The 19,515-nt window shown below is 46.8% G+C and overlaps 1 protein-coding gene across 3 annotated transcripts in view; it reads left to right on the forward strand.

The window, feature by feature from the left end:
• The window catches only part of LOC138525816 (interferon-induced GTP-binding protein Mx3-like), a 948,323-nt gene that overhangs the window by 347,415 nt on the left and 581,393 nt on the right, over positions 1-19,515 (forward strand). The gene's annotated exons all lie outside the window — the stretch shown is intronic.

A 19,515-nucleotide genomic window follows, 5' to 3' on the forward strand; every position in this document is an offset into this window, starting at 1 on the left:
GGTTTCTAGACAAGTCGGATTTATGAAAGTGTCGTCCAAACAGGTGCTTTCCTGGTCCTCCAGAACCATCAAGGACCATATTGACACCCTCGCTCCAGCCTTGGCCGATTTCTGTAATCACTGTTTCGCCACTTGATCTTTCACCTCTCCCCTTAAGCACTCCCTTGTGCACCCCCTCCTCAAGAATCTGTCTGCCGATACTACCTGCCCGGCAAACTATTGCCCAATCTCCATCACCCCTTTCCTGGGCAAACTCTTGGAATAGCTGGCCATCTCCCAGCTTACTCTCCACACTGAATCTGTTGGTTGTCTCCATGACTATCAGTCTGGCTTCAGAGCTGCCAGAGGCACGGAAACTGCTCTCTTGAACACCTGTCAAGATCTGCTCTCTAACCTTGATTCCAGCATTCCTTCTGTCCTCATCCTCTTTGATCTTTCCTCTGATTTCGACACAGTCAACCATGCCATCCTGATCAATTGACTGTGTGACAATCTGGGCATCTTAGATCAGGCCCTGGAGTGGCTGACCTTCCTCTTGGACAGCCCCTCCCAGGTACAAGTTGGTCCCTTTCTCTCCGCCACCTCTCTCTCTGCCTGTGGCATCCCCCAGGGCTCTATCGTCTCACATGGGATTTTCAACCTCTACTTGGCCCCTTTGCCCCACCTGATCTCTACCTTCTCCTCTAACTTTCAGTGTTATGCGGATGACACTCAACTTTCCCTCAGACTCCCCACAGTCTCCTCCCCTCTTTCGCTCATTCCTGATTGTCTTTCCACGATTTAGGATTGGTGCGCCTCCAAAGATCTCTGCCTTAATGGCAGTAAGACGGAGATCCTTCTCATTGGGACCCTTGCTCCTGCCTTCCCTCTCTTAGTCTGGCTGCCCACGTTGGGCCCTCTTCCTTTGCCTTCCAGCGAGTCAAAAAACCTTGGTGTCATCTTCGACTCCACTCTCTCTTTCTGCCCTCACATCTTAGACGTCACCAAGAAGTCCCACTACCATCTGTACCATCCCTTTCTCACTTTCCCCAAGAAGCTTTCTGTCTCCAGAGCCCTGGTTCTCTGTAGGCTGGGCTACTGCAACAGCCTCTTTCTCAATCTGCCTTCCTCTACTCTCCGCCCTCTGCAACTAATCCAGAACAGGACTCAGAGACATCAAGCCCAGGGACCGTATTTATCCAGCCCTGTAATCTCTCCACTGGCTCCCGGTGGCTGCAAGGATCAAGTTCAATAACCGTTGCATTGTCCACAAGGCTTTCTGGGGCCAGGGCGCGCACTACATCCAACACTCTCTTCCAAAATAATTTCCTTTTCGAGCCCTTCGCTGAGCCACCTCCAACTCTCTAAGGGTTAGACGCTTCTCCAGGCAGAGAGTGGGGGGTAGATCTCTCTCAGCAGGTGCCTCCCTCTGGAATGGCCTCCCTGCCCCTCTCAAACTTGAGCCGGAGCAGCTGAAGTTCCGGAAGCAGCTCAAAACTTTCCTCTTCTCCTCTGCTTTCTCTCTATCCCTCCCCTGCTGACCTACCTGTCTGCTGTACCGACTGGTTGCTTGGCTACCCTCAGAGTCTCACTGGATACCAGTTTCTTTCTTGATCAGTCAACCGTGCACTGCCTCTGGGCCTAACATGCAATTAGGGGATGTGACTGTAACCCTACAGTCCCTTGTTCTCCTTGCACTACCCAGAGCCGCACTGCCCTGGCTGCACTTACTCAGAGCATTGCTGGCCTGTTTTTCCCCTCCCCTCTCCCTTGCACTTCCCCCCCTCCCTTTTTTACCGGTGCAAGGGATTCAGGCATTTCTTTGCCGGTGGCCACATGATCTACGGTTAGGGCAGGCCTGTCGGGAGATCCGTGGCCCCCACCGGCAAACTTGTGTTTTGCTGGTCTGTAAAAAATGCTTGTGCTGGAACTATAGGCATTTTTTCCAGCATGTTTTCCAGACCAGGTCTCTCTTCCAATTCTTTTATTTTGACAATTGCACACATCACCTTCCTGTGAAGTGCAGTTAGGAAACTTTGAATCCTTATATGTTTTTACCTAATGGCTTTTGGTCACTTTGAAGATGTGCCTAAGACAAGCTGGTGGCAGCTGTTTGATTGTTACTGTTTTTGTGATATTTCTCTCATGCACCTTTGCATCTACCGCAAAAGGGCACTTAAGGTGGATAGCAGCCTAAAATGGCTGTGTCATTAGATTTCTGCTTGTTCTTTGGCCATCTTGTTCTTTGGCCTTCTTCTTGGCTTATCACGTTGGGAAATGCCATATATGGTAACCCCTTTCCCAGTGAAAGTTGCTGCTTTCGAGGGCAAGTGAGCTTTGTGTGTGTGAGCCAGAGGAGGCTCCTGGGACTGTCTGGTCTCAGTCCACATCCTCTGGCGCCGAAAGTCTTTTGCTGGATGGATGTGATGATCAGTGGTTGTCAACAATTGGACAACCCTGGGCTGTTTGAATGTTGCAGATCCTTACCATTAGTGGGCTGGGGCTAGCTCATAGCCTGAATCTTGGATAAAAGGAAGGATCCTGCAGACTGATCATGTTGAACCAAGACTTCTGTGAAGGAGATAAGCCTGCTGACAACCCTTGCAGCTGATCAGCATCACCTACAGGAATGGCACAGTGAAGCCCTGTTCCTCAGCCTGATCTCTGAAGACCCTTGTGGGTGCTTTTGACCCTTGGACCAGGAGCGGGGGACATCCACTGTCAAACCCTGCTTGTGGATCCATGCTTTAGAAGCCTTTGGACGTTTCCCTGGACCCCCCTGGTGGATTGCCCACCTCCCTTTTGTGTTACTGTGCTGCAGCTGCCGCCATTCAGAGCAGAGCCTTTGGACTCACTGGATCTTCAGCTTATGCCATAAGTCACCTTTCCTCGCAATTCCAGCCATCTAACAACAAGGGAAGATCAGCTGGGGCTGCTTCTCTGTTCACAGCTGGACGATCGCCTCTCATCGCCTGACCGTGGCGACCTCCTCTGGACCCATCCTTCTGCAATCCCGTGAACTGTCCTGATGGGTCTACAATGCAGGGGATTGCATGTTTTCTTCGTTTGGGAAGTTGCCTGGCACTGCCTGGTGTGAACCATGACCAGATCCCAACACGAAAAGTGACATCTGCATTTGCGATCCCTGGGCTCCCCTCACAAGAACCAAGGACAGAGGATTATAGCCCTAGCACATTCTGGAAGGCCTGCAGTGTAACCTGGAAGAATCGAAGTCAGGGGGTAAGGGAATGTTAGGCAGAATTGCAGGCAGTACCCTCTGGGAACACCAAACACAATTAGGACTACAGGTGTAACCAAAAAACAACCTTTGGTATAAGTCTGTACCACACACTTTTGGTAGCGAGCTGAGCAGCCAGGCTTATCTCAAGAGGGAATGTGAGCAGTAGAAGAAGTTACACCGAAGTATCACATTCACAGTGGTTCAAGTAGACACTTATACTCAAGGTTTCGTGGTAAAAAATACTTAAACATGTATTTACACAGTCATTTAGAAAACTTTCACTAGTAGAAATCAACTTAATATTAAACACCAATGTACTACAGTATCAAACTCTAAGTTATAAAGACAGTTTGCGCTCCCCTGAAAAAGGAGCCAAATGGTACTTCAGTACTTTTAAAATAGGAATAAAAAGCATAGGTTTGTACAAAGGGTTAGAAAACACTTCTTTTAGATAATGCAAAGGTTCAATGTACCAGGAGGATCAGTTCGATTCAATAGACCAGGCCAAATTCAATGGTCTAATGTTCTTGGATAGGACAGCACAGTTCGGGTACAAATGGAGAAGTCTCTTTGTAAAAGTTTTTAGAAGTAGTTCAGACGATAAAGAAAGATATGCTGGGTCACAAGCTGATTAGGCCTGCAAGTTGGGAAAGTTTCACGAACTTCCACCACGAGAGTTGGGATCTCTCAACCGTATGACACAGTACCTTAAAGTGGAGCAAAAAGATGCAGCTGAAGATGTTGGTTCCTGGCAGGTCCTGCAGGTCTCGCTGTTCCTGAGCCTCAGTCGTGGGGACAAGAGGGAGTACGTCGGGGGACTCCTGCACTGCACGGGATTGTCGTCGGATCAAACAAAATGGCGTCACTTCAGCTCAAGTAGCTGTGGCTTCCAAACACAAACTGGTGTCCTTGACCCTGGTTAACCTTAACCAGCTCCGAGAATGGTATCCAGGCATTTTCTGAGTTGATTGGTCCCACCATTGCAAAGGAAGAAGCCATCCTTGAAGGAGCTTCTCTGTCGATTGGGGATCTGGCAATTCGGGGTTGCAGCAAGGCTTCACCGGGCAAACCAATGGTCCAGTGGTTGCAGCAGCCATCCTCTTCCAGCTCGTCTTCGGTTCTTTCGTTCCAGTGGTCGACTCTGCCTTCCAGTCCTGGAGACTCGCCTTTTAAACAGTTTTCTCCCATTCATTCCAACCTAGCTGCCACTCACCCAGCAGGGTGGCTGTCCTTGACGGACAGTCAGCCAGCCAATCACGCCAGAGTGCATTTGGGTCTCCTAAGAAACTAAGCTCATGGAGTTTCGGGCACCTCCCTCACTTCCTGCCCTCCCCAGACACTCAGACGCCATGGGCGGACTTCAGTCCTGAAGCCCGCCAAAGGCTCACGAACAAAGGGACCAAACCTGGTTTTGCGTGCAGAGTTAAACACCAGAAGGACCTTTCCACAAAGAAATGGCGAAAAAAGTCTTGGGCGCCATATTGAAAAACATGGCAGCCCTGATTTTTAGCTACCGGTGTTTGCGGTCAGGAAAAATCATGGTAGTTCGTTATTAAGCCACTGCCACCAGCCATTTCAATCGGAAAGGGTAGCTTTTGACAGCTACACGAGTGTTTAGACATAGGGGATACTAAGTAACCCCTCCAGTACTCTATAGGAAGATAGTTTGTGCTGGGTCTATGAATTCAAAAAGACTAGTAAAGTCAATTTAACTTTATATTCTCTGGGGAACAGTAGTTCATCCCAGAGAAGGTATTTAAACCTTGGGGAGTCCAAGGGACACCCCTGTGCCACTGTACTGAAGGTGCTGTGTGACACAACAATAAAAAGATGATGCCTTTTGTGGTTATGCTTGTGGTTGCTGTGTACTGAAGTGCTGTGTGACACAACAATAAAAAGATGATGTCTTTTGTGGTTATTTAAAACTCCATAACCAAAGAACACAAGAGGAAAACACACATCAAAATACCTCAGAGAATGGGAATATGGATGTCACTCTCTCCATGGGAAAAACGAGTCCTCAAAATCCAGCAAAGTTGCTGGGGGTCTCTAAGGTGAAGGGAAATAAGCACATTTCTGAGAATTCTCCCTAACAGGGAACATACCTGTTTCTGTCCAACCCTTCACCCCTCGTCTCCAATAGGGTAACATTTGGTGTAGAGCCCTTGTCCTTAAAACTCCTGGCCTGGCCTTTGTTCATCACACAGGGGTCAAGGATCCTGTCCCAATTCTTACCTTTGGAGCAGGTTACAATTGGGTACTTTCTTTATTTGGAGTAAATACTTACCTTACTTTAAAGAACTTTTCACACACCACCAAAGCCCACTGCATCAGTTCTGAAATACCTTCCCTGGAGAAACCATCGTGGAACTTGACTTGTGGGCAAAAGGCCCCATACATCTTAGGGCTACACTTCATAAAACGGGGGGAACAGGGTTGTGATTATTCTCTCTAATCTAACTGCTTTTCTTGCACTTCATTACGTACTCCTTGACTACTGGTATTTGTTATTACCTCTAAAGGTGAATCTATATATACGTGATATATGGTTTTGTGTATAATATTTGATTTCTATGCTCAGTGTGTTTCGGAAGGCCTAATAAATAATTGTATTTTCATGTACTTACTGACTAGCTTGAATTATTGTTGTTGTTCTGTGTGGACTCATTGTAGCCCCGGACCACTCTCACACTTTTCCTGAGACTAATCCTTGACTGCTCATCCACCTACCTTTGATTGGTTTTCGGCTGACCTTGCAATGTATTCCCTGTTTATCATAAATAGGGTGGCTTCCTAAAATCCTCCCGCAGGGGCTGATTTTGGAAATCCATCTTAACAGTCAGCATTTAAATAGAGGTTAACTCCTTCTTTACTTAAACCCATCTCACTAAACCCGTAAATCCAAGGGCGGAGAAAAAACCCTCTAATTCAGACTCAATATACATCAGAGGGCAACTCACCCCGGACTTCGTAGTTGTAACCATGACGAGAAAGAGGGATAATACACCCATGGCTAGCACAGAGTATCCCCTAAAGAGAGCGGGCAGATATACACTTTTAGCAGAAAGGCTCCTATGATTGCTGCTTAGAACGTGACAGCTTGAATGTCCAGGTACAATAGAGCACAGTTGAAGATTTACTAAAACATGTCCGAGCGGATGTTCAGGCAAAAATCCTTAAAACTATATTAGAGGGGAAAAAGACAGCTAGCGCTATCATCAAGAATAATCTTGATGCAGAAGACACAGGAGGATGTCATATCACAGGGGCAATTGTTCTAAAGTGCTATTCATTGCTTAGATGCTCAGGCTTCAAGAAAGATACCCAGGCAACACTACTAGACAAGCCTATAGAGGAGTCAAGTCTTTTTGGTAGGAAGGTGAATGAAACATTAAAAAGGGCCCAAATAAACCATGACACACTACAAATGTCAGGGAGGTCTTTTGGGCCTAGAGGAGCAGCACAGGTGAATCGCCATTTTTCTTGGTCGAACACATACTCTCAGCCAGCGACAGAATGCCTTCAAAATCAGGTTGGTAGCTGGTGTACAGGAAACGCTTTGAAGCACTTCTCTTGTGTATAATCGCTTTATAAATAAACAATTACAATTACAAGCCAACAGGAGCACACCTACTCATCCCTCGCAGGCAGCAGCATAGAGGAAAACCCAGGGGAAGAGGGCAAACCTCCACAGGTGTGTCGTCCGCCGCTAAACAACGGCTTCAGCATTCACATCTCCTCACATGTCACCCCCATGGGGGAGGGGTCACATAACATCATTCATCCACACATTGGAAAGGATAACATCATATCGGTGGGTGCTAGACACAGTCACAAGTGGTTATTGTATATAATTAGTAGGAACTCCAATAAACCTGCCACCACTAAACAGAACGCTGCCACCGTACCAGCAAGATCTCCTAGAAAATGAAATCGAATCTCTAGTGCAGAAAGCCACCTTCAACATAGTCCATCCAAACCAGATAACGGGGTCATTTACACCCTTTATTTTTTGGTACCAAAAAGGACAAAACATAGAGGTCAGTATTAGAGCTGAGGCCAGCAAACAAACACCTAAAGCCCCAAAAATTCAGAATGCCTGCACTACATGACTAGCTACAAGATGTCATCCCACTTCGAAAAAAAGTATTTTCATGACTACACTAGGCATGAAAGATGCAAACTTTCATATTTCAATATTCCCCCTCTGAAAAGATTCAAGGTAGGAAAATGTCACTTCCAGTTCAAGGTACTACCTTTTGGAATACGTCAGAACCTTGTGTATTCACAAAAGTGCATGCAGTGGTAACAGCACACCTACGCTGGGAAAACATCCCTGTGCACCCATATCTGGATAACTGACTCATAACAGGGGAGCCTTAGGAAGAGTCCCTAAACAACACACAAAAACAGTGAACCTACTCTTCAAACTAGACTTCACCTTAAACGAGAGCAGGTCTTGTACCATGCCAGAAGATACAATTTCTTGGATCGATTTCAGATTCTGAACAAGCAGTTGCTTACCCATCCACAGAAAGGTTTCAAGCCTTGCTTCACCTGATCCCTTGCTTCCAAAACAGGTGTCCAGATAACAGTAAGAAAGGTCATAAAAGTGCTAAGGATGATGGCATCAGGCATCTACATAGTACCAAATGCGCGTCTAAAAATCCAACAATGGCTAAAATATCTGACCAGTGGGACATTCTAGTGGTGGTATTAAATAGAGGTAGAGGTAGAAAATGCTCTGCAGCGGTGGACAACAGAAAACCTCTTAAAAGACACTGGGTCGATTGGCCACCAGGGGGCGCAGAGATGAGCTAACAGCTCTGCGTAGCTCCTCATAAACATGCCCATTCTGGGTCTTGAGCCCCCCAGAGAGCACCCACTACCAGTAACAGCCCACCTCCCTGTGTGTGCCATATCGAGCTGCCCCTCGCAGGCTTTCCCCCGAGCTTCGGGGACAAATATTGGTCGAGATATGACCAGCGGAGACAGACCGAGGAGAAAACCCGCTCCCGATCTGGCCGCAACCTCCACGAGCCCCCTACCAGAGCCCTGGCCTCTAAGTGAGCCCAGCAAGTTGAGGATCCTCGCTGGGCGTGCAGCGGCCCGAAAACCCACCTCCCCGCAGTGAGAGAATCAGAGAGGGATGAGCCGAGACCTTCAGTGAAGAGGTGAGGACCAGGGGACAGATGCGGGCGCCGTTTAGGCCCCCAACCCCCGGCCCGAAACACAAGGCGTCTTCTGCCCCAGACGAGGGAATTCACCCAGAGGAGTGGTGGTTGAAGTGACCCTGGGCCCCTGCCTGGGTGAAGTGGAGGAGCCCACTCGCTACGCCCCCAAGAGGGAGAGCCATCTGCAGGAGGACTTCAGCATCCAGGTGGTCCAGCCTTAAGGGGCAGAGGAGAGGAGGACCACCCTGAGTTCCCAGGGTAAAGAGAGGGGAAAAGAAGGATGAGAAGAGGGAGAGAGGAGGGGAGAGGGGAGAAAGTAGAGGAGGGAAGAGAAGGAAGAAGTGACAAGAAAGGGCCCCGTAGCCCCCTGCTACACCCACCCGCCCCCAGGAGGAGGGTCACCCTGTCATGAGGTCCACTGGAACGGACACGGACTGCCCCCTCGGACCATTTCAGTCCACCCCTCTCACCCCCACCTGGGGTAAGCAGGAGACCCTGCCCACACCTGAGCAGAGCTACCCTCCCTGCCATTGCACTGAGCACTGATGGAACCCGTAGCTCGGGTGAGTGCCAGCTGAGAGTCGCCCCTGAGGCCCCCTTCCTCACACACCACCACCAGTGCAACAACCCTAAATTCCACTGCGGTGAGGTCTGAGTACCTCTCGGCCGGGGGGAGACCTGTGTCCCTCTCCGATTACAAGGGGCTCTTGATCCCAAAGCTACCTTACCCACCCGGAATTGGGGCACTCGTCTGGTGCGGGCCTCCGGTTGCACTGGTACGGCCGGCCTCCTGACCTTGTAATCTGCACTTGGAAAAATTTCACTACGAATCAGGACCCCAGCAACCTGAAGGGCCAACACCCTCAGCGCCACCACCAAGCATGGAGGATTCCCAATCCCTGAGGAAGGACATGGCAGCCCTGTTCGAGGCAATAAGGGGCTTCAGATCGGACATTGGCAAGAGGCTTGACAAGAAGGTAGACAAAATGGACAATAGAATCCAGGCCCTGGAGGCAAACCAATCCTCCATCAACCTACTCGAGACCCAGTTCGACATGAGAATCTCGAAGTTGGAAACGAGGGAGGAGCAGAGTGTATTGAAAATGAACGACTTCGAAAACCGAGAACGTCGATGCAACCTGAGGTTCTTTGGCTTTCCAGAAAGGAAGGGAGAAACGCATGGTGACATAATTAAAGCCATCAACATAGTCATCAGGAAAGTCTTTAATGATGACAATACCACCGAACCCACCATAGACAGAGCACACAGAGCAGGAGGGGGTGCCCGTGGACCGAGGTCAATGCTGGCTAAATTCCATTATTACTCAGAAAAAGCAAAGATACTGGACATGGTGAGTAAAAGAGGCCCGGTGGCCTGGGGATCCTCCAAAATTGTGAAATACCAGGACCTATCATCCTTCACTCTATCTCGCAGAAAACTCTGCACCCCCCTGACTAAATGGCTCACAACAAAGGGGGTGCTATACAGATGGGGTTTCCCCTTCTCTCTCGCCTTTGAGTTTGAGGGGTACAAATATAACCTGGTCAGAGAGGATGACATCTACAGGGTGGCGCAGAAGGTGCCCGGAGAGGCCGCCCCGGTGGCTGCCCTGGGGGGCACGGAAGTTTTACAGAGTTCAGCCCCAAAAAGCAAGGGCTCCATAGACAGAAGCTGGGTCAAAGGGCTTTGTAAATTCAAGAAACTGAATCCGGCATCCCCCACTGCCCTGAGGGGGCAAGGTACACATTATCAGCACTATGGAGTCATCTGGTGTTCTTTCTAAATAACCCTGAGGTGGCAAGGTACACATTGGCAGCACTATGGAGAAATCTGGTGTTCTTTCTAAATAATGGGAGATGAGCTGTTGCTCCATAAGTTCATAGAAGCGGAGTGCCGTGTTAACCATACAAGAGGGGGGCTTTTTGATGAAGGGGCTCAATGGTAGCATTGTGGTGACACAGGGCCTGCGGGTGGGGGTGCAAATGGTGGTCTGGCCCATTGATAGCCAAGATGTCGTCAGGAGTCCAGGCGCCGTGGGTGGGGGAGGGGTAGATGGGGCGGAGTTTCTTGCAAGGAGTTTACCATGGCTTTCTGCTCGTTTACGACCATTCTACAGAAGGTTTGGACCTTATCAGTCAACAATGTTGGGTTTACGACACCAGTTTGCATGTCAGGTGATCCTGAAAATATGTTGTTATTTGGTTCAAACTTAGACCTGGGTGGCACTGGGCTCTTTGAACGTCAGAGGTTTAAACTCCCCAAGCAAGAGATCCCTAACAACACACGAAATTCACTGATCGAAGTTAGACATCATGTTTCTGCAGGCGACACACTGGCAGAGAGAGAAGGAACCAGCCGTTAGAGCCAAAACTATAGGGGGGGTCTTTTATGTATCCAACCAGTCCAAAAAAAAGGGGGTCGCAATTGTGGTGGCTAGCAAGCTAAATTTTGTCCCGAAGGCAGAATCTAAGGACCCCAACAGTCAATACGTAATGGTCAACGGGGAGGTGAAAGGCAGTTGGGCGGTATCCCAACTGGGATACTGCCCAACTGTATTTGCATTACCGCCCACTCGTCCGGCGGCATTACTGTCAGATCACGGGTCGGCCGGTAAACATAATTCCCCATTGGACCCGAAAATGGGCGTTAAGTCGGCGCATTTACCCCCAGCTTGGATCTGGGGGTAAATGCTGCCAGACTCTCTATTGGGCGGACCCTTAAATGCGGCGGCAATAGCGTTAATGCCGCATTTAAGGGCTACCGCCCAACTCGTGATGAGGGCCTCAGTATACTGTCCAAATGACGGGCAAGACCAATTCTAGGTCTCTATGAAGGGCAAAATCCAATCATTCGTTGATTATAGGGGTCGACTTTAACATGGCCCTTGACCCAGATACAGACAGGAAAAGGGCGAACACACAGGCGACCTCCAGTGCGCAGTTTAAAAGGGCTCTCTGCTTTCAACAAACCAATGCAGACTCTCTTTCCCAAGTGAGGGGGTGCGACGCCCCATACACTTACTACTCTGAAGTGCACAACACATTCTCAAGGATAGACTACCTCCTCATCGAGAACCCTCTAAAAAACAGAGTGTTGAAGTCAACCACAGAGTCCATCCCGTGGTCGGACCACGATATGGTTAGAGTCAAAATTGGGGAATGGTTCGCAGAAAAAAAAAAACACAACACCAAATGGTCCTGCAATGACCTCTTGTTAAAATACAAGGAACTGGCCCAGACACTGGCCCAGACACTGCTGGAATCAATTGAAGAGTTCTTCCACTTTAATGACAATGGCGAGGTGGGGGCTCCTGGAATATGGAAGGCATTTAAGGCAACTATTCGAGGAGTACTGATGGGAATGGGAGCCAATAAAAAGAGAAAGAGCAGAGACTGAGATCCCAAATGTTTCCCGGAGACCTGGAGAAACTCTAGAAATACAGAGCTGTATTGAAGGCCTTGTTGATCCACCTAACGGAGCGTAAACTGGCATTTCTCAAACAAAAATACATGGAAAAGGGGGAACAAGTCGATAACATTTTGGATTGGAGTTTAAGGGAGCAAAGAAACTCTAGAAGGGTAGTTGCAATACAACCAGCAAGAGGAGAAAAACTCCTAAACGATGCCCAGTTTGCAGACGAATTTCGTAAGTACTACGAAACCGTTTACATGTCTGAATTCACTGAAGAATGTTCCTACACCGACCAATTCCTTAACACCCTCGCCATCCGAGTCTGTCCTCAGAAAAAGTAGCTGCGTTTGGAAGCCCTATTCACCAAAGTAGAGGTCCTTGATACCAGCAATAAAATGAAGGGGAATACTTCATCCAGGGAAGATGGCTTCATGGTTAGATCCTTTAAAAGGTTCCGCTCACTCTGGCCCCCTTCATGACAAACTGTTTAATAACGCCCTGGTATCGGGCACACTCCCGAGATCCATGCTTTCAGCCCTCAGAGTCGTTATCCCCACGTAATGTCTTCCCTGATCAACAGGGATCAAGTGAGGTTTATTCCAGGCCGCCAGAGAACAGAAAATATAAGAAAATCGATCAACTTAATGTATGAGGCACAACACAAGGGGATGAATGCTTACTTGGTTTTAATGGATTCCGAGAAGGCCTTTGATCAGGTAGAATGGAGCTACATGGGGAAGGTCCTGCAAAAGATGGGGTTTGGTAGCAACTTTTGGCAATGGATCTTTGTGCTTTACAACAACCCGGTAGCTAGGGTGGCTGTCAACGGTATTACTTCTGCCCCCTTCCACCTGACTAGAGGTACCAGGCAGGACTGTCCCATTTCCCCCTTGATATAAGCCCTCACAATGGAGTCCCTTACCATTGCAATAAGGAATAACCAGAATATTGCAGAAATCCATTATTTTAGACTTTAAGCTCTCCTTGTTTTCAGATGACATCCTGTGTTACCTGACGGACGTAGAGAAGTCCCTACCCGAACTTCTTTCCCAAATAAACGGTTTGGTCGGTTTTCAGGCCTGAAAATAAACATTCCGAAGTCTAGCATAATGCCTATTGGAGCCAATGACTCCACAACTAGAGATAGGAGAACCATGGGTGGGATGAGAATTGAGATCACAGCTACCTCGTACTGGTTCCATGTAATAATGTCGCCATAAAAATATCGCCATGCAAAAATATCGCCGAAAAATGGTCGTTTTTTGTGGCGACATTATTGCATGGAACATGCGGGGGACACCCCTGCAACCCCCAATTTGTTTTTTTTTTAATTTCTTTTTTTGCCCCTGTTGCCATATATATGGTCACCCAAATAATATCGCCACAACATTTTCCTGGCGATATTATTTACGGCGACCATATATGTGGTGATATTAATACTTGATACTAATAATATTAATATTAATACCTGATACCCTCGTACTTGGGTATCAAAATTCCCAGGGATATCACAACGCTGGTGGAGCACAACTTTACGCCACTGTTGGAAAAGATCAAATCAGACCTAACTCACTGGGCCCCCCTAACTCTCTTGGTTTGGGAGGATGGTCGCGGTCAAGATGAACGTACCCCCATGGCTGCTGTACCTATTTACTGCCCTCCCGACTCCCATCCCTGAACCCTTCATTGCCAAACTAAAGACGATGATAAACAAATTTATATGGAAGGGGAAGAGGCCTAGAATTAAAATGACGGCCCTAACCCTGCCTAGAGACTTCAGTGGCTTTGGGCTCCCTGACTTTTTGCTGTACTACAAAGCTGCCCAACTCTGAGTCATGTTAGAACACCTTAGCGACGACCTAGGCACATACTGGACATACATTGAGGACCTAAGCACCCACCCAAAGAAAGTCAGAGACCTATTGTGGTCCCCAACTAAAGCCATCCCCGACCACGTTAGCAAGCACCCAATGCTTGCAGTTCTGTGGGCTCTAGGGAAAAAAGTTCATAGCAATAACCTCCTCTCTTCCTGGCTTTCCCCTTTGAGTTCGGTGTGGGTGTCCCCGCTGGAGATTGGCGGGAGGGTCTTTCGCCACTCACAAAAATGGTCCAAAAGTGGTCTAGAGAGAGAGCAGGTCAACTATTTCCGGGAGGGCAATTAATTGAATTAGCCCCCTTGTCCGAGTTCCTGGGGGCAGAATCACTGAGCATTTCCGAGTACCTTTGCCTGAGAGGTATACTGTCCGACCCAAAATGATTCCAAGATCTCTAGACCCCTCACCCCCTTTGAGAGACTTATTAATGAAGCTACCTCAAGAAAGAGAATATAGAAAGTAATGATTATGTCTGACTTGCAGGGGGTATAGAATTTCAAGCAATTCTGTGCCCAACAGTCGGGCAGGAAATCCCAGAAGAGACATGGGGTAAAATGTACAACCTATTGTTCTCTGGCAAACCTTTACACCTCAGCAATGGAACACAATTTCAAAATACTACACTGCTGGCACCTACCTCCCCTTAGACCATCTAAAATGTTCCTGGGGTCCTCCCCCCATTGTCCCAGACCTTGTGGCCAGACTTGTTCTTGGTTTCATATGTGGTGATCCTGCCCCAATGTAAAGATTTACTGGTACAAAGACCTCAGTTGGATCAGGGACACTGTGGGAATATCCCCTGAGCTGGAATCTTTCCCACTCCTCTTGGGCGTCCCGGATGAGGAAAGTAGCAAGCCAAGATTCCCAATTGCTTAAATTGCGGTACGTATATCCTTTTTCATGGAACATCGTCTGAATGCCATATATATTGTTTGTTTGTTTATTTATTTATAGCACTCGCCAGTCCCGAGGGTATCCGGGTGTGTGTGCAAGAATACGTTAAGCTTACAGGTTACAGTTACACATTTCAAACATAGTTAATAGATACATTGGTGACAGGAAAAAAGATGACAATACGGTTTATACACGGGTAATATACAGCTTGTGCACATAGTAGAATACAGAATTATATACACAAGTAATTGTACATAGAGATGTATACACAGCATACATTGAGGCAAAAAGCATGGTGAAGTAAGCTCTGATGGAGGAGCATGTGAGTGTGCGTTCGCACCAGATTAGCAGGTGGGTGGGATGTAGGTGGTCCTGGTGTCTGTCAGTTACGAGTAATTTTCTTTGAGCCATTTAATGCAGTTAAGTTTAAAGTGTGGGTAGGATTGGTCAGACCTTAGCGAGGTAGGGAGGGAGTTCCACAGCTGGGCTGCTTTGACAGGGAAACTGTTACCTCCGGCGGTGCTCAGTTTAAAGGGGGGCACAACTAGCTGGTTGGAGTATGCTACTCTGGTGGGTCTATTGGAAATTCTTCTTTGGAACCTTTCAGTTAGGTATTTGGGGGCTAGATCATTAATACTTTTGTATGTTAGTGATGCTGTTTTAAGTTTAATTTTGTCCGCTGTAGAGAGCCAATTGGATTGTTTTCTGATGACGGAGATATGCTCTCTTTTTGGGATTCCTAAGGCGGCTCTAAGGGCATTATTCTGCAAGGTTTGGATTTTTTGCAGCGTGTGTTTACTAGACCCTATATCTAGGGCGTTGCAATATTCCAGTTTGGATAATACCAGCGCTCTTGATAAGGTAAGGCAGCTGGTAATGGACAGGAATGGTTTTGCTGCTCTGATCAGCTTGCAGGTGTATGCAGTGCTTGAGGCCATCGCATTCACTTGCCTTGATAGAGACAGGAGTCGAGGTAGAAACCTAGTCTTTTTACCTCTTTTGCTACTTTAATGGTGTTGCCATCTATGACAAATGATGAGTAGCTATCGTTCAGTTTTTTGATGTTTTGAGTATTCCCCAATATGATGAGTTCCGCTTTGTCATCATTCAGGCATAGACCGTAGTTGGCCATCCATGCCTGAATGATGAGGTATATCCTATTCACCAAGGCCAAATCCCGATCATAATCCCCCGAAAGTGGGATGAGAATCTGACTGTCATCTGCGTAGTTAGTGTAGGTGACACCCAGAAGGTCTACATCATCGAACAGGGGCTTCGTGAAGATGTTATACATAGTAGGATATGTGCAGGAGCCCTGGGGAACGCCACATGTAATGGGTACTGGGTCAGCTGCTTCAGAGGTAGAGAAGACCCTCATAGTTATACCGCTTAGGAATGATTTGATCCACACAATAGCATGTGTAGAGAAGTGGGCTGCAGATTCCAGGTGGGTATAGAGCACATCATGATCTACAAGGTCAAAGGCCGCTGAGAGATCCAGTAGGAGGAGTAAGGCTGTTTTACCATGGTCTCTCAGCTCATCGATCTGGGTTTTGAGATCGATGAGCACGGTTTCTGTACCGTGCTGAGGTCTGAAACCTGATTGTCTGATGCCTAATAGTTGATGCAGTTCCAAGTGTTCTTGGATCTGTAGGTAAGCCACTCTGTCTAGTATTTTTAACAGAAATGGTACCGTTGTGATTGGCCTGTAGTTAGTCGGGATGGATGGGTCCAAGTTTTGCTTTTTAAGGAGGGGTAGAACCCAAGAGTGTTTAAGGTTGTCTGGTATCGTGCCTGAAGCAAAGGAAGCATTAATGAGTTTAGAAATAAAAGGGGATAGGTCTCTGGCCGCATCTTTTATCAATTGGGTTGGGCATATGTCGCCTCGACAGTTGGATGGTTTGAGCGAGAGTATTATCTTTTCGATCTCTAGGATAGTCACTTTGGTAAAGTAGAATTTTTGTTCTGGTTTGGCAGCAGTAGGTAGTTTATCTCTTTGAATGGTTGAGGGAGGAATATTTTGTTTCTTTTTGTCAATTTTAGTTTGAAGTGTGGTTATTTTATTGTTAAACGCTTTTTTGGATGTTAGAACACCACATTTTATTTTTGGCACAATTGTCCATGGCTGGGATGGAGCCTGCAGTATTCTGTTGTTGAAATTCTCTTTTTTAGCTCTCCTTATTTCATTTTTGAAGGTCTTAGAAGCGTTGATGAGAGCTGCTTTATTGGTCTCAGATGGAGTTAACCGCTAGGCGGATTCACATTTACGTTTTTCAATCCTTAGGGATTTTAGGTGAGGGGTGTACCAAGTGTTTAAGTGTGCCCTGGGCTTACTTTTTCTCATTTTCAAAGGGGTGATAGTGTACAAGGCTGTGGCCATAGTTGAGTTAAATTAATTCACTAGATATGAGGGGTTGAGTGATTCAGGTAAGGCGTTTTTTTTTAAAACCTTTATTTTTGGTCTTTCAACACAACATACAAATACGCACCCACATTAGGGTGGATTTAACTTTACGCCTTCAACCAGTGCCCCAACCCCCCTGCCTCCCCCAGAGTCCCTCCCCCCGAAGGCGTTTAGAGTTGGGAGGATGAGTGGTAGCAGTTTGTCCGTATTTCTGGTTGGTAGGGATGGGGCCAGTATATTTTCCTTAGGTTGGGTAGTATTTTCATTTATCAGGAAGGTTATTAGCGCATGGTCAGTCCAGATTTGTGGGCTGACATCAGTAATGGATACATTACAGTTGTGGTTGGCTACCCAGTTGAGTGTTCGACCTTTATTGTGGGTAGGTTGGGATATTCTTTGGGTAAATCCTAATTCTGTAATAACATTGTAGATATTAGTCGCTTGTGGGTCTTTGTGGTTGTTGAAGCCTAAGTTCAGGTCTCCCAGAAGGATGGCTTGTAATGAGTTTTTTAAGTTATTTGAGAGGATCATAGAGATGTCCTCCTCAAAGGTTCATATGGGACCTGGTGGCCTATAGATGAAGTGTATATTAAAGAATGAGAGGGTGAGATTAGGCGTTTGGCAGTTAAGGATTCGCAAGATTTAGTATTTGATGGAGTTTCTATTTTTTTTCTATTGTACATGTTTACCATTACGTGCTGTAATTACTAAGAGCTCAACCCTGAAGATGGAACCTTTTTCTGAAATGCATTGGTTTATGAGCTTAAACTGCTGAGAATGCTTCCTGGTTTCTTGAATTACGATTAAAAATTCATTTGGACATTTCATCTAAAGCATTGATGTAATGATTTTGAAATTTACCAACAAATGAAATGCATATCTGACAAACATTTCAGCTTTACTACATGCTTGTTTGTAAGAGCATTCATTTTAGAAAAAGACATTCTAGTATACAATAGTGAGGTGCTCAGAAATAGTTCTGCTACTCCCTAGATAGAGGCAAAAGATACCATTTAAAATAGAATCTTCCTGCACAACGTATGTTTTAAAAGGAGGATAATAGAATGTGTATTTATCTCTGATTTAATGGAATCAAGGTGCAAGGGAGGAAAGAAATAACCTTGGCACAACGGTTGTAATGTGCAAATGGGTATTCCCACGTCCCATGCAAAATATCTAACTGCGGCACAGTCAGGGTTTCAGGAATTTATAAGAATTAAGACACATCAAAGTAATCTTATGGCAAAGTATTGAGGAAATCTCTTAAATAGTTACACAAACAAAAAAATCGTATATTCAGTATAATAAGGTCTTGAGATTCAAGGCTCGACACATTTCAGAATAATTCCCTTCTTCAGGAGCATAATTAACATGATCTGTTTACATTAAAATTAAAGGACAAAAAAGAAAATGGTATTAAATCAGTAAGGATATTATAATGAAAAAATGTATTAATCCTGTGTGTAATAGTACATTAATTTTACATCAAGGAGAGGATAAAGCCTCCTTGTGTCCAACTGAGTAAATTAATTCCAATAAAATCTGGAGAAATAAAAAAAGTATATATGTTTCTGATGTTTGTTAATCTGCTTAGAATCACATGCTGTGCATAGGTGGTCCGACATCCAGTGGTCACTGCGGAGTATTGCATTTTGTTTTTCGTAGTCGAAAAGGGGACGTCGACAAGGCGTGTCTGTAACACTATCCCTATAGTGACATGCGGTGTACCCACAATCCCTCACGCGTCGAGGTCCCTTCGATTGTTTTTTTCCTCCCAGCTTTTGGTCGCCTTTACGCGGAGCTCCTCGAGAGACATTGCAAAACTTATTTCCTGGACCTTGGTCCTGACTTATTACATTAACACATAGATCCCTCCCCTCGACGTAGCTGCGAAGCTGTTTCTCCGCCGAACAGGATCTTCGACGGAGGAGACGAGACGGAGGAGATCCTTCGGCGCTGCCAAACACGTGGCCTGGCCTCGCCGGCCAACATACAGTAGGGAGAGTGGGGGTGGAACTATCTTGTTTCTCTTCGAGAATGCCTTTCCTTTTCCCTTCCCTTTCCCTCGGGGTTGTTATCACCACAAATTATTGCCTCAGCTATGGAGAGGACACCCTTTAGGTTTTGCCCGCGCTGCAAGGGCAAGTACACCTGGAAGGACAAGCATAAACGCTGTAATCGTTGCTTGCCTCTCGATCATAAAGAAGACGGCTGCGCGGCTTGTCAACTTTTAAAACCCAAAACTCTAAAAGAACGTAGAGTCAAGAGGTGGGCGGCCTACGCCATGTCGAAGTCCGATTCCTCACCCACCGCCGCCGAAAGTGACGAGGAAGGTGATAACACGACCTCCGTTGCGGAAGTCTTAAACCTCTCGAGGGAGCACTCACGCTCCTCGACGTCCGTCCCCGGCCCTGACGGGCTCGGCTCACGCCCTGCTTATGGGGATGAACACCCCGGCGACAAGGACGCACAAAAGACTCACTCCCATAAGCACACAACCCACGGCTCTTCTTCGAAGACTAAGAATCCATCAGCGC

Source organism: Ambystoma mexicanum, chromosome 7p (assembly GCF_040938575.1).
Source record: "Ambystoma mexicanum isolate Mex_15411 chromosome 7p, UKY_AmexF1_1, whole genome shotgun sequence".
Classification (NCBI taxonomy): domain Eukaryota; kingdom Metazoa; phylum Chordata; class Amphibia; order Caudata; family Ambystomatidae; genus Ambystoma; species Ambystoma mexicanum.